This window comes from Diabrotica undecimpunctata, chromosome 4 (assembly GCF_040954645.1).
Source record: "Diabrotica undecimpunctata isolate CICGRU chromosome 4, icDiaUnde3, whole genome shotgun sequence".
Classification (NCBI taxonomy): domain Eukaryota; kingdom Metazoa; phylum Arthropoda; class Insecta; order Coleoptera; family Chrysomelidae; genus Diabrotica; species Diabrotica undecimpunctata.
Window position 1 is genome coordinate 42,931,228 of NC_092806.1, and position 13,591 is coordinate 42,944,818.

Sequence of the window (13,591 nt, forward strand, 5' to 3'; positions counted from 1 at the left end):
CCTTTTCCAAGGCAATGTTAAATAAAAGGCAAGCCAGGGCATCCCCTTGTCTGAGTCCATCCTTTATCTCAAAGGATCGAGAATTTTCTCCCTGTATCCTAACACCGGCTTTTAGGTTAGTTATTGTCATTCTCGATAATCGGATAAGTTTTTCTGGTATATTAAATTCACGCATTGACTGGTAAATTGGAGGCCTTTGAAATGTGGATCTACCGGAGAATGCTCAAAATTTCATGGACATCGCATATCTCAAACGAAGAAGTGCTGCATAGAATAGGCAAGGAAAGAGAACTTTTTAACACAGTAAAAGTTACAAAAACATCATACCTAGGCCACATACTGAGAAATAATAAGTACCAATATGCCCAACTTATAGTGAAAGGAAAAATCGAGGGAAAGAGAGGCCTAGGAAGGAAAAGACTATCGTGGCTCAGAAACATCCGACAATGGACAGGGCTAAATTTTGAACAGCTAATAAGAACAGCTGAAGATAGAGAAGATTTTAAAATTGTAGTAGCCAACCTCCATTGAGGAGAGGGCACTTTAAGAAGAAGAATTGACTGGTATAGTACTGCGCTGGGACTATGTATCTGTTAAAGTGAAAGCGAAAGCAAGTTGTAGAGATGAAACGCTTCAGTTCAAATCGTACTCTATATTCTGTGACTTCGCTTTGCTATAATATCGCAATAATCTAACAACTAGACCGAATTGAAATGAAAGATTGGGTAAAAACTAACGGCAACACAGCAATTCGTTTAATATTTAGTGTTCTGTAACAATTGTCTCTGGTTATATGCATTTAATTAACCTATATTGATTAAAAATCCATAGGGCAAACAAGAACATAAGGGTTTATTGTTGAAATTAAATAAAATGTTGCCTATAAATTTAATAATTTTCGACGACAAAGAGCGTAGGGATCAGTTACGGCTGATTCGTGAAGAAGGGAGATTTATAAGACATAGAAGTGATTATTTTGGTTTACCGGATTTACGATTAATTGAGCTATTTAGATTAAGTAAAGATTTAGTGCAATACCTTTTTAATGAATTGCAACCGTTGATGGACAGCAATACAAGGAGAACTAGAGTGTCTTACCAAATATGAAACTTGGGAGCTTTAAGATTTTATGTTAGTGGAAACTACCAGCGAGGAATAGGACAAAAATATATTCTTTCTCTAAGCCAGCAAGTCGTCAGTCGTTGTATAAGGGAAGTATCTGAGTTAATACAGAATCATTTTAAAGCACACTGGATCAAATTTCCTGATAATAAAGAAGTTGCAAATTGTAAAATATAGTTTTTTGAACTCTGCGGGATGCCTTGCATTATTGGTGCAGTTATTAGTAGTCAAGAATCAAACAACGGCCTCAAACTAATTTTGAAAATGGACACAAAAAAAATCAGAAAACCAATGTGTAGCAATAGATTTATAAGATATTACTCATATTTTCCAAACCAAATAAAAATGAACCTCATAACAAGATTAAAAGAACGTATTTTAAGGCTTTCTCATCCAGATTTCCTACAGAAAGATCTTCAATTGTTGAAAACTAATTTAATTGAGAACTCTTATACTCCAAATATGCTACATAGGATTCTTTTTTCTAATACTGTTAATATAAATAACTGAACACCATTTTTTGCGAAATCTCAGAACATTGTATCTAACAATCAGAACATCATCATTATTCACTGCCTTATACACCATCATATTAATACCTAAATTAATACAAATACTAAAGGTTATTTACAATATCAAAATAGCAACAAATAACATTAAGACTATTTCAAGTCTGTATTCAAAAACTAAATATCCTATAGATAAATTAGATAAAACAAATGTATCTAGCATTAATTGTACTCAGTGTGAAGCTGTATATGTTGGTGAGACCGGGAGAAATTTATCAAATTGTATTATTTCCCATAAGAGTGATTTTATAATAAAAAAAAAACCATCCTGTGCTTTGGCTTCAAAAGAACCTTTTAAAAATTGTGCGTATTAGCAAGAAAGATAATAATTTATTATTTATAATAATGTTTTTATTATTTTTTAATTACGTTTTGAAGCTAATTTGTTAATAAACCAAATTTTATTTGGTGAGATACTACTTTTTTACAATTATTCATTCCACTTTATTAGATAATTTGTATTTTTATTTTAGCCCTTACAAATAATTGAATTTACTGAAAGTCGAGTAGCACTTTTTGTAACGCTATTAGTGCCATTTGCATTTTTCTGGTCCACTAATCTAGTACAAGTACAGCGTAAGTAGTAATGGGTCCTACAACCGTATTTAAGTTCGTTTTTGCGAAATTAATTAGACCATTGTAGATGTTAGGTCAGATATTTTATGACAAAGCTTACCATCCATAGATAGGGTATTTAAATGAGGTAAAAGCTGTAAGGCTTATATTACTACTTATACTTATACTTTAGTTTTTCACTGAAACACCAGAAATACACATGGTCAAGTAATGGATTCTACACCTAAGCCAATCTGTCACTATTGCCAATCTCCACTAAGCGTTTTACACATCCTTGTGGACTGCCCTCATTACAATAAACGACGCCAAGAACTGGGCATAAAGGGCGACATCACAGATATATTATCGAACCAGAGCCAAGTCATCACAGCTATCCAGTTCCCGAAGCTAGAAAACTTACTATTATAAATAATAATAAATAAATAATAATATTTGTAAATAATATATAACTATAGTATATTATAATATGTAATTGTACCTTATATATAATTGTATCCACGGTGCCTCGTGCTAATGGCCGAAGCTGTCATAAGCACGTTAAATTAAATAAAAAAAAAAATGAAAAAAAATATATTAATGTATAGTTGTTTTGTTATTACCCATAATTTGTCAGCCGTTATGTTAAAAAGCAAAAATATTGAGAGTCGTAATATGAAAATTATATCTAATCTATATTAGAATCAAACTGCCAAGGTAAGAGTTGAGAACCAGAACATTCAAGATATTAAAATACAAATAGGAATCCGCCAGAATTACGTGCAGTCACCAACACTATTCAATATCTACAGTGCCATCTGCATAAATAATAATCATTTAATGAATTCTTAATAATTATGCACTAATAATTTCATGACCGATTTTCAATAATTCAACCGGTTCATTGTAGGCATTAAACAACATCGGTGATATAACACATTCCTGTCTGACACCACGCATAATAGAAACTTTAGCTGAAACCTCTTGATCTACCTTAATGCAAGCGGTCTAATTGTAGTTAAGATTTTCTGGTAATCTAATGTCATACTTCATCGAGGGTTTTTTCGAAATCTATAAAAGATACGTTTATATTTTTTCTAAACCGAATGCCCCTTTGTAAGAGTATTTGCATGTAAAAAAGATTTTCCCGAGTATCCATACTGTTTCAGAAACCAAATTGCTCATCACTAGTTATCCCCTAGTTTTTATAAACATTTTGAGCAAGTTACTCTTTAAACTGATAAGTCGATTGTAGCTACATTGTCTGGCATTCCTTTTCTTGGGAATACATAGTTATAAATATTGATTACAACTGGTTAGTTGTTTGGTAATTTGCACTTGCTGTTATATTGTTAAAGAAGGAAGTGATAATCGCCGGCAACACTCTCATCATCTAACAGTTGTAACAGTTCTGCAGTATTTTCCAGTTATATTTATATCCAGCTAGATCAAAGTTTTCTGATCTAGCTGGAGTACTTTCTGATCCCACTTTCGCATTGAAGTCCCCCATGATAAGAGTAAGTTTGTATTTATTTGTCACAGCTAAGGCTTCTGATACAAGTTGGTAAAATGTTTCCATCGCGGTATTTTCTTTGTCTGTAGTTTTTTGTCTGCAGCTAATTGAATTTAATTCACTAAATCTAATAATGAGACAAATTATCTTACAGACATTGCACATTGCATCAGACTTGGCATCGGTTAAGATTCGTTATTTATTTTATTATCCATTTTTTGTCTAAAGTTTAGTAATTATTGTAATATTTATGGAAATGATACAAAAAAATTAAATCACTAGCCATTTAGGCCTCTTAAAAAACGGTTGTTATTCTAAAATCTTTGCATTGAACATTTTGAGTGTGTTTAATTTTCAGCGGAATTATACATGATTGACACTTAAAATATTATTCTCCTTAGTTCTTTTTCGTCTTAATATTTCCCACATTAACCGTCCCACAATTCTCTAGTATAATTTATATACAATCTATGTGGGCGTTATTCTTCCTCACACCTTCCAAAACATTACAGGACCTTTACTACTACATCTCAAACAAGCCGCCTAGTATAGTTGCTACTATAGGCTTCATTCTTAATTTGAGTACAGTAAAGATTTCAGTCTCCAAGTTCTAGATGATAATGAGTCTTCATACCCGCAGGTGGTTTGTTTACTCGAGGATTTGTCATGGAATGGTTAAAACTAAAAAGTGGGCGTACACATTGAAGAAGATGAAAGATGCCGCGTGAGAATTTTTCAAAAATGTACTAAACAAAATTATCCCATATTCTTGCTGACGTATGAATGTCGAAGTAATTAGTTCCTTTGAGCTTCCGAAAAATCTTATTAATGAATTAATTTTGGTAATCAGAATATAATTTTTAATCTCTAAATCTGAAGTTTCTTTCTTCAGATTCTGCAATTGTTTGATTTTCGATATTGTCACAGCTGAATGTATTTTTTATAATACTTTTTATATCAGTTATTTATACTGAAAAGGATTTTGTTGTTATATTGGTAGTTTTTCTATGTATTGGATTATTTTATTCCATTATTTTTTAAAATTAGGTTTTTAGACTGATGTGAATTATTCAGAACCAGAAATTCATTTTAATACCCAATTTGTTATTCCTTTAATAATAAATGTTTTATGCATGGAAATAAACAGCTCTTACTTTGTAATTAAAACTATATTTTTGTTTTGATTTGACTTTTCGGTTTCCTATTTAGAAATCGTTTTTAAAAAATTCTGAAATGAAAATTGTGTCAAATTTATTTAACCTATAAATTGTATTGTTAATTGGCGGTTAAAAAATTTTGACAGTCAGACTTACTTGGTGTTGGTCTTGAAGATAACAGCCATGTTTATAGTTTTAGAACGGAATGTCTTGTGAGGAGTTTTTATACCCTCAGTTGATAATAAATTCTGATTTTTCTGCGCTCATTGTTCGTGATGTTTTATGTTAAAGTTGATTATAGAGGATGTGTTAGTTTATGTTTACTGGTAACTTCTTCCTTCAGTATCGGTATTCAGATCGGGGTGGCTGGTAGTACTCTTTTACAGTTCCCAGTGAAGGACAGACTTCAGGGCTTGGCAACTCTTCCCATACGCTAGCTACTATTTCTCTTCTAAGCTCCCCTCAAGAAGAAAACAGGTCATAATCCTCTACTCCATCCAATCCACATATATCCGTTCTTTTCTACATCTTCCGACCGAAAGGTCGTTAAATATTCCTGCCTGAGGGCAGCAGCGACCTACAGTACCAAAATAAGGCACATAGAAAATGATCCTGGATCGGTTTGTCATTAAATTTTTACAAGCGGAGTTGTATCAGTAGAATAGTTGTGATACTGCAATGCAATAGGGCATGGGAATTTATTGCATTATAATTCTCAAGAAAGTTATGCGTAATCTCTAAGAGAATGCCTTGGATATTGTCATGCAGTCCGGGTGACGACCGGCGCTACCTTGAGTCCGGGTCAAGGAGTGCGAAATTGGCCACTGGCCATGCGAATGTTAGTGAGCAGGTATCGTGTGCAAATTCATCTACTGGTCCATAGAAATTAGAACTCAATAATAAAAAACTCAACACATTGGTAAGGAGATGGCCATTTTAGAATACATAGTGCCAATTATGTTTACTTCTCTGGCAGTGAGACCCAGAACTATACGGGTGTTGCCATTCTGGTGTCACCAACGTTACAAAAGTCTGTCATCGAATTTAAAGCTCTAAACGATAGGATGGTTCTTCTTAAACTGAAACTCAAATCACATATACTCAATATCATACAAATGTATGCGCCAAACAGTACCGCAAACGACGTCAAGAAATTCTACGAACAATGGGAAACAACAATTGTCAACATTCCAAATGAAGAACTAACCTTATTATTCGGTGAGTTTAACACAAAAGTCGGCAATACTACACATAATGACGACCTAAAGAATATACTGGAAAATTTGGCATAGGTCAGAGAAACGAAAGAGGAGATCGCTTAATCGAGTTTGCTATCACAAATAACAAATAAGTACTCATTTAAACGCATCATAATTGAGCTTTAGAAGAATGTTAGTTGCAAATTTGTATTAAAATCTACTCGTATGTATATATAATGTGATAATATAATTGGTACTATAAAGTAGTAATAAAATCTTTACACTTAATTACGATTCTAAATCTTGATGAGCTGACGAGATAATAATCTATTATTTGCACTTATTTTAATTGCTCTAAATTGTGCTTCATATATTTGCAAGTTGAATCAACGGTAATGATTTTATATAGTTTTTTTGTTTGATACCTTTCGACGTTTCCCAGACGTCAAGGATTTATTTCTTTCTACTTCACAGATCGTAAAAACGTTTAGACCATAATAATTCTGCAGCATTCATGTAATTTACTACTGTGAAACATTTTAAAAAATTAGAAACACTTAAATGATATTTTATTTAAAAATTTATTTGGGTAATAATATATTTTAATTCTATATTTGAGAACATTTGGGGTATCATTTAAATAAAAAAAATATTTAAATGATATATCGTTTGGGCTCAATGTCTCCGCTATTTTCAACTTTTTGACAAAAATGGTGGGGACTGAAATTATTGCAAATGCGATTGTCTACAATTACTTTTTTACAAATATTTTCGTGAGGTCGATATTTTCCTTGGTGGGGGGGAAAATTGTGGAAGGAGAGTGGAAGCATAATTATCGAATTATCTCGTTTAATGTCACCTTTATATGAATATATCTAAACAAAAACGGAGAGAATTACATTTAATACAGTTTTGACGACCTTAAGTTGTTTGCTGAAATCAATATTTAATTTATGCGGTAAAGGCGCGAGAGTAAGTCCTTGACGAAAGTGGTTTTATAGAAATTGTTTTTATTAAACATCTTGGCCGTTTTAAACTTCTAGACTAATTGATATCAAATTGAATTGTTGTAATTGTGATTTCCTGCAATTCCTTTTTTACAATTTTTTTCGTGTTGTTCTGAGTTACAGGGTAAAATTTTGGAAGCAGAGAACAAGCATAATTATTGAATTATCTCTCTATTGATTCATCTATGCGCATAAAAAAATTAAGAAAATTATATTTTATACAATTTGGATCTGTTCTGTACAGAAATACTCATAGCATTCAGTCTTTCTCCTTCCTCTTAATCAGTGCATGTATTGTGTCTGCTTCGTTGTGTGTATGCCTCTTGAGTAAATATTTATGATAAATTCTTACTACTAACGTATTATGGACGTCCAATTTAAAATCCAATTTGGCCAGAGCAGTTGTCTGACAAAAATGTTACCACTTTTGTTGTAGAAGGTAAATTTTTTAACCACATTATTACAGTGGAAGCTATCTCGTTGCCACACTTTTTTGCAATAGACTCATACCACATGAAGCATGAACCTTCGGCAGTACTATCATTATAGACGATAAAATTAAATGTCCATAACTACTTTAAATAAAACGATTTTTCATTAGTTAACATAAGTATGGGGAGGCATTTTTGCAAATCCATCATTGCTACGACTTCTTTTAAATTCTGCTTGCATCTTATCTTATCCTGATAAGATATGAAATGAAGGTTGAACTCTATAGAAAAAAATTTAACGGTAGGTACATACTTTTCTTTACAGCAAGTTCTTTTGCATACTCCTTCTACATCCACTCTAAATATAATTTGTACACTATTGTTACGTTTAGTTCGGGATTTTAATATTGTCTTCCAGACCTATTGGGACAATAATAGTTTTTAATTTTTGGAAAACAATTTATGTGTTTCATAACCAATTGTTTTGCCTCTTCTGGAATTTGGTGATTAGGTACATGGTGACTGATTGCCAACCCAGCGGCATCATTAATTTTGTTCTTTATTGAATTTCTGACTATTTTCTCAGAGGTGGCCAGTATAGACAAGAAAATGACTTAAATGCGCTTGTTTTAGAGCCGTTTAAGAGGAGTGAGCATGTGTAAGAATGCTGTCTTCGGTCCTTTTGATTGTAATTTCTTGGACGTCTTCTGCTAAAAGAACCAACTTCAACTGCTTGTGCAATAAATTGTCATTTGTGGTCTTAGTCTATCTGGCTTTTCCAGAAGCTATTAAATATTTGCGTTCTAACATTATCCTATATATTATTAGTACATTTAAACCTACATAACCTCTTGCAGGAGGGTCCTACTTCTTTAGCTTGTTTTAGTCAGAGTTGTCAGAATATCTACTACAAGAAAGTTCATCAAATGTGTTTTCAATCTCAATTTCCTCGTGCACTTTTTTTGGAATTATTATTTCCACTTTGTAAGTATTTTGTGTATTTTTTTAGCTCTTGAAAAGAATTGTAAACACAATTAAAAGCTTGAGATAAAGAATAGTTACTTAATAGCCGATTTTTATTGACTCCAGCCCATCCAAACACACACACACACACACACACACACACACACACACACACACACACACACACACACACACACACACACACACAGACACACACACACACATACACACACACATATATATATATATATATATATATATATATATATATATATATATATATATATATACATATATATATATATATATATATATATATATATATATATACATATATATATATATATATATATATATATATATATATATATATATATATATATATATATATATAATTTTATATTAACCGTTGTTCTAACCGTCATGCGTCAGTCCTTCCAACAAGAATTGATGAGGTAAATGGTGCTTATAATGAATTAAACCCTCCGCAACTTTCGACATTTTCATTTAATCAACAAGATCCCCACAGCGTGCAACGTTTTAATTGTGGCAGCATTTAAACGACACTAAAAATAAGCCATAAAGTTGGTAGTTCGCATGAAGCTCACGTAAATGTAATGAACGCTACAGTCAGAACCAGATCAAAGATTTGTTAATTAAAGTTCGTCTTCTTTGGCATCGAAATGGCCAGTAAGATGGAATTAATGAAATTGTTGGAGTAAAGGAAGGCGCTGATTGTATCTCCGAGTTTTAGAAAATTTTAAGTGTGAGTGAAACGCTGTACCGACGTCAAAGAAGTAGTTAATTTATAAATATATTTGCATTAATGAATCTTAGGACTAGTTTGTACTGAAATATATGAAAGCAAAAAGTAGACAATCAGAGAATAGTGTTTTATGTATAATTGCATAAATATAAAGACAGCAACTCTCTTTATTCATACATTTTTTAGATATTTTAGCAAATATGTAAGTTCTACTCGAGCCTGTTATTGTAAAACATAACAAATTAAAATATATTTCAAAAATTGAAATGTTTAATGTACAAAAATTAATAGAAAATAAATAAATATAAAAAAATAAAAAGTACGACTCTAAATATTAACAAATATATTATTAGAGTCTAGAACTCTAGCACTAGAATTTTTATTTAAAGAAGATACCAAAAAATAAAAAAAAACTGACAATAAAGTTAAATATGGTGCCAGGATATTACCATTTGAATGATTTCACAGAACCTATACCTACCAGATGCTCAAAACAGTACCTCTACGTGAGCGCTCATCAACTGTTTTATATTGCCTAACCCAGATACTTTTTTAATCTTAGTCGACTCAGCGACTATTTCCTTCTGCCCTAAGTACTTGTTCTTAGTCAAATTAAGGAAGCTAGAAGTACACACAGTTATATTAGAAACATGCTTTATAACATGAGATTCAATATGAAATACCGAATGGGAGATCTTTAATAATTTGCACGTCGCACCCTTAGTGATAGAAAAATTACCAGCCAAATCTAGAAAAACACGCGTTTTTGGACACGAGATGCGTTTCTGGGACGACTTTGTTGTAAGATAGTTCATTCGATTACATGAAATCAACTTTAACTTTTCTGACGGATATCCTCAAGTTCGTTCAAGGTATATATAATCGCTAGCGGGTACTGTTTTTTGGTAACTTGTGATGGTTACTTTTTGTACAGTTTAATCTTAACTTAATCTTTCTGTTATTGTCGCTTGTGTACCTTTTGTAAACTTATTCTCAGTCATAAAGAAATATTGGTTGGCGTATCCTTGAACATATTTAAATTTGTAGATATTCATGTGTGTATGTTGAATATAGTTGTTTTGAGCTGCATCCAAACCATTCTCTCAGGTTCTTAAGCCATGAAATTTGTCTTCTTCCGATGCTTCTTTTGCCATCTATCTTTCCTTGCATTATGAGTAGCAGGATGCCATACTTCTCGCCCCGCATCAGATGTCCGAGATACTGTAGCTTTCTTTCTTTAATTGTAAGTTCAACTTACTTCTCTTTACCTATTCTCCTCAGTACTTCATTGTTCGTAACTCTATCTACCCAGGAAACCCTCATAATTTTTCTATAGGTCCTGATTTCAAAGGTATTATTTGTTTATGGTGAAAATAGGGAGTTCTAGAATCAACGTATATATTTACGCTCACTTTATGATGGCCTCGTATGTTATAAAGAAGTGATCGTATGTGCAGAAAGCAATACAAAAAGAGACAATAAACAATATTAAAAAATAATAATAATCAGATAATCATACAAAAGACAATCTAGAGAGATGGAAAGAATGCATTCAGATACTTTTTGACGGCAATAGAGCTTGTTCTTCACCATACACAGATTATCGAACACATGAAAAAGGTCCGTAAATAACCAAAGAAGAAATTATTCACACAGCAAAATTTTAGAAAAGCCACCGATTCAAACAATATCAATGTCGAAATACTCGTACTTCATTACTAATTAAGTGCAGAAAACGAAATTAAAACCTACTTGATAAGAGCAGTATTTAATAAGATTTATGACACAGGTAAAGAACCATCAGACTGGCTAAAATCAACATTTGTAACATTACGAAAAAATTTAATTTCTCAATATCGATTATATGAGTAACACTCAATTTGGATTTCTATACGGATTGGGAACAGGAGAAACTCTTTTTGCAATAAATGTGTTAACACAACGATACAGAGACATGAGTGTAGATTTATATGCATGTTTTATTAATTATTAAAAAGGAATTGAGCTATCAAAAGATGATCGAAATTCTAAGAACAACTGGAATTGACGAAAAAAACTTGCGAATTATCTCAGAATTATATTGGCATATATTGGCACAAACGGTAACAATTTAAAATAGAGCAAATGGATCGGATGGATGATATACGAATACGACAAGGAGTGTGACAGAATTTCGTCTCATCACCGGTATTATTTAATCTGTATTATACAGACGGATGCTGAGAATTCCATGGATACAAAAAATTACCAATGATGAGGTATTGCGGCACATGCAGAGACAAAAAAGTTCCATATAATAACAAAAAAAAATAAGAATAATTAAAAAGAAGAAAATACAATACATGGGTCATGTGTTGAGAGGTGAAAGATACAAATTACTCCAAATCATATTGGAAGGTAAAGTGCAGGGCAAACTATTAGTTGGAAGACGCAAGAACTCGTGCCTAGAAGACCTGTGGAGATGCTTTTACCGCTTATTTGCAGAATTCTTTCGTGCAGCAGTCTCTAAAGCTACAACTACCCTTTGGATCATCAACCTTCGACAGAAGACGGCGCAATAGGAAAAAGAAGACAAATATAAGACAGGTACCCAATAGTTCTTTCTTCAGGCTAGCGATAAAATTGTTTAAAATAATGTTATTGCAAACATCCAAAGACGATGTCTCGTGCTAAGTCTCTAATGATTTAGTCTTTTAATTTATGCTATTCAATTTGCTATTTGAGTTTTTGTTGACCCAATACAGACATAAGAGCAAACATAATGACAATAACTAATTGATATTTTGTTCTGTTTTCCTTCCAAAACCTGTATTTTATTGTATTTTGCCATAGTATTGTGCTTTATAGGATTATTCTAATATTTTTTAGGACAAATATATAATCAAATTAAAACAATAAAGCAAATTTTCTTCAAAACCTAATTAAATTCTGGTTTTTTGCATCTGCTTTATAAAAAAAAATTTGGTTCTGTTCGAAATACGTATCACACACTACGTCCATTTTATGGTCAACATAATACTCCATCAGAGCAAGTAATTCGATTAACCATGGAACGTTTTTGTACCAAGTTTACTCTAAATGATAATATGCATCCACAGACACGTCATACAGTACGTACAAAAGAAGTTGCTGCTGTGCAGCGCAGCATACAGGAATGCCCGAATCAGTCTATCTGCCATCGTGCACAGCAGTTGGACACGTGCTTATCGACTTTATGGAAGATTTTGCAAAAAAATCTTGCTTTGCGTGCTTACAAAAACCAACTCATGTAATAATTAAAGATACATCATTACCTAGCAAGGCGCAGATTCGTAGATTCGGTAAGTAAGTCCAAAACATGATTGCCATTGATTCCGACTTTCATAAGCGAATTTTGTTTAGCGATGAGGCTCACTTTTGGTTAAATGGCTATGTCAACAAACAAAACTGCCCTATTTGTAGTTAAAATAATCCTCAAATGTCAATAATCTCCTCATTAATTAAGGTGCTTTTTGGTCTGGTAGAATCATTGGACCGTACTTCTTCAAAAACCATGCTGGCCAGAACGTTACAGTCAATGGTGACCGCTATAGAGCCACGATTACTGCCTTTTCCATTCCCGAATTGAACAGCCATGATGTGCATGAGCTGTCGTTTCAATAAGACAATTGATTTATTAAAGGAAATGTTTAGTAACTGCATAGTTTTACGTTTCGGACCGTGAATTGGCCTCCAAGATCGTGCGATTTAACACTGCTAGACTATTTTATGTGGGTATATGTAAAGGTGCTAGTCTGCGCCGATAATCATAAAATGATTGACTACTTAAAGGATAACATTTGCCGCGGTATTACCGATATATGGCGACAAATATTGGAAAAATTGATCGAAAATTGGACCTCCAGATTAGACGTCAGAGCCAGCCATGACAGTCATATGCCAGAAATCATATTAAATTATATTGCCAAAAGATTATCTTTCGAATAAAGTCAATTTCATGTCAATTTATAAAAATCATCTTTGTTTTATTCCATTTCAAAGTGCTATACCTCTAAAAACAACACCATTTAGTTATAAAAGTGTTTCCTTCATTTGTAAGAGTGAGGCTCGTTCCAAATCTGACAAATAAATTATTTATACAACACCCAGTATTAACGATGCTCGCAATATACGCTTTTATTTGCAATTGTTTGCATACCATCATATTTACGACCGTAATATAAATTGATACAGTTATAGAGTTATGCGAAACTTAAAGATTGTTATCTATTTTCACAACGAAATAAACAATCGAAGATGGATGACAAGATTTAATATCACCTCGATGAAAACG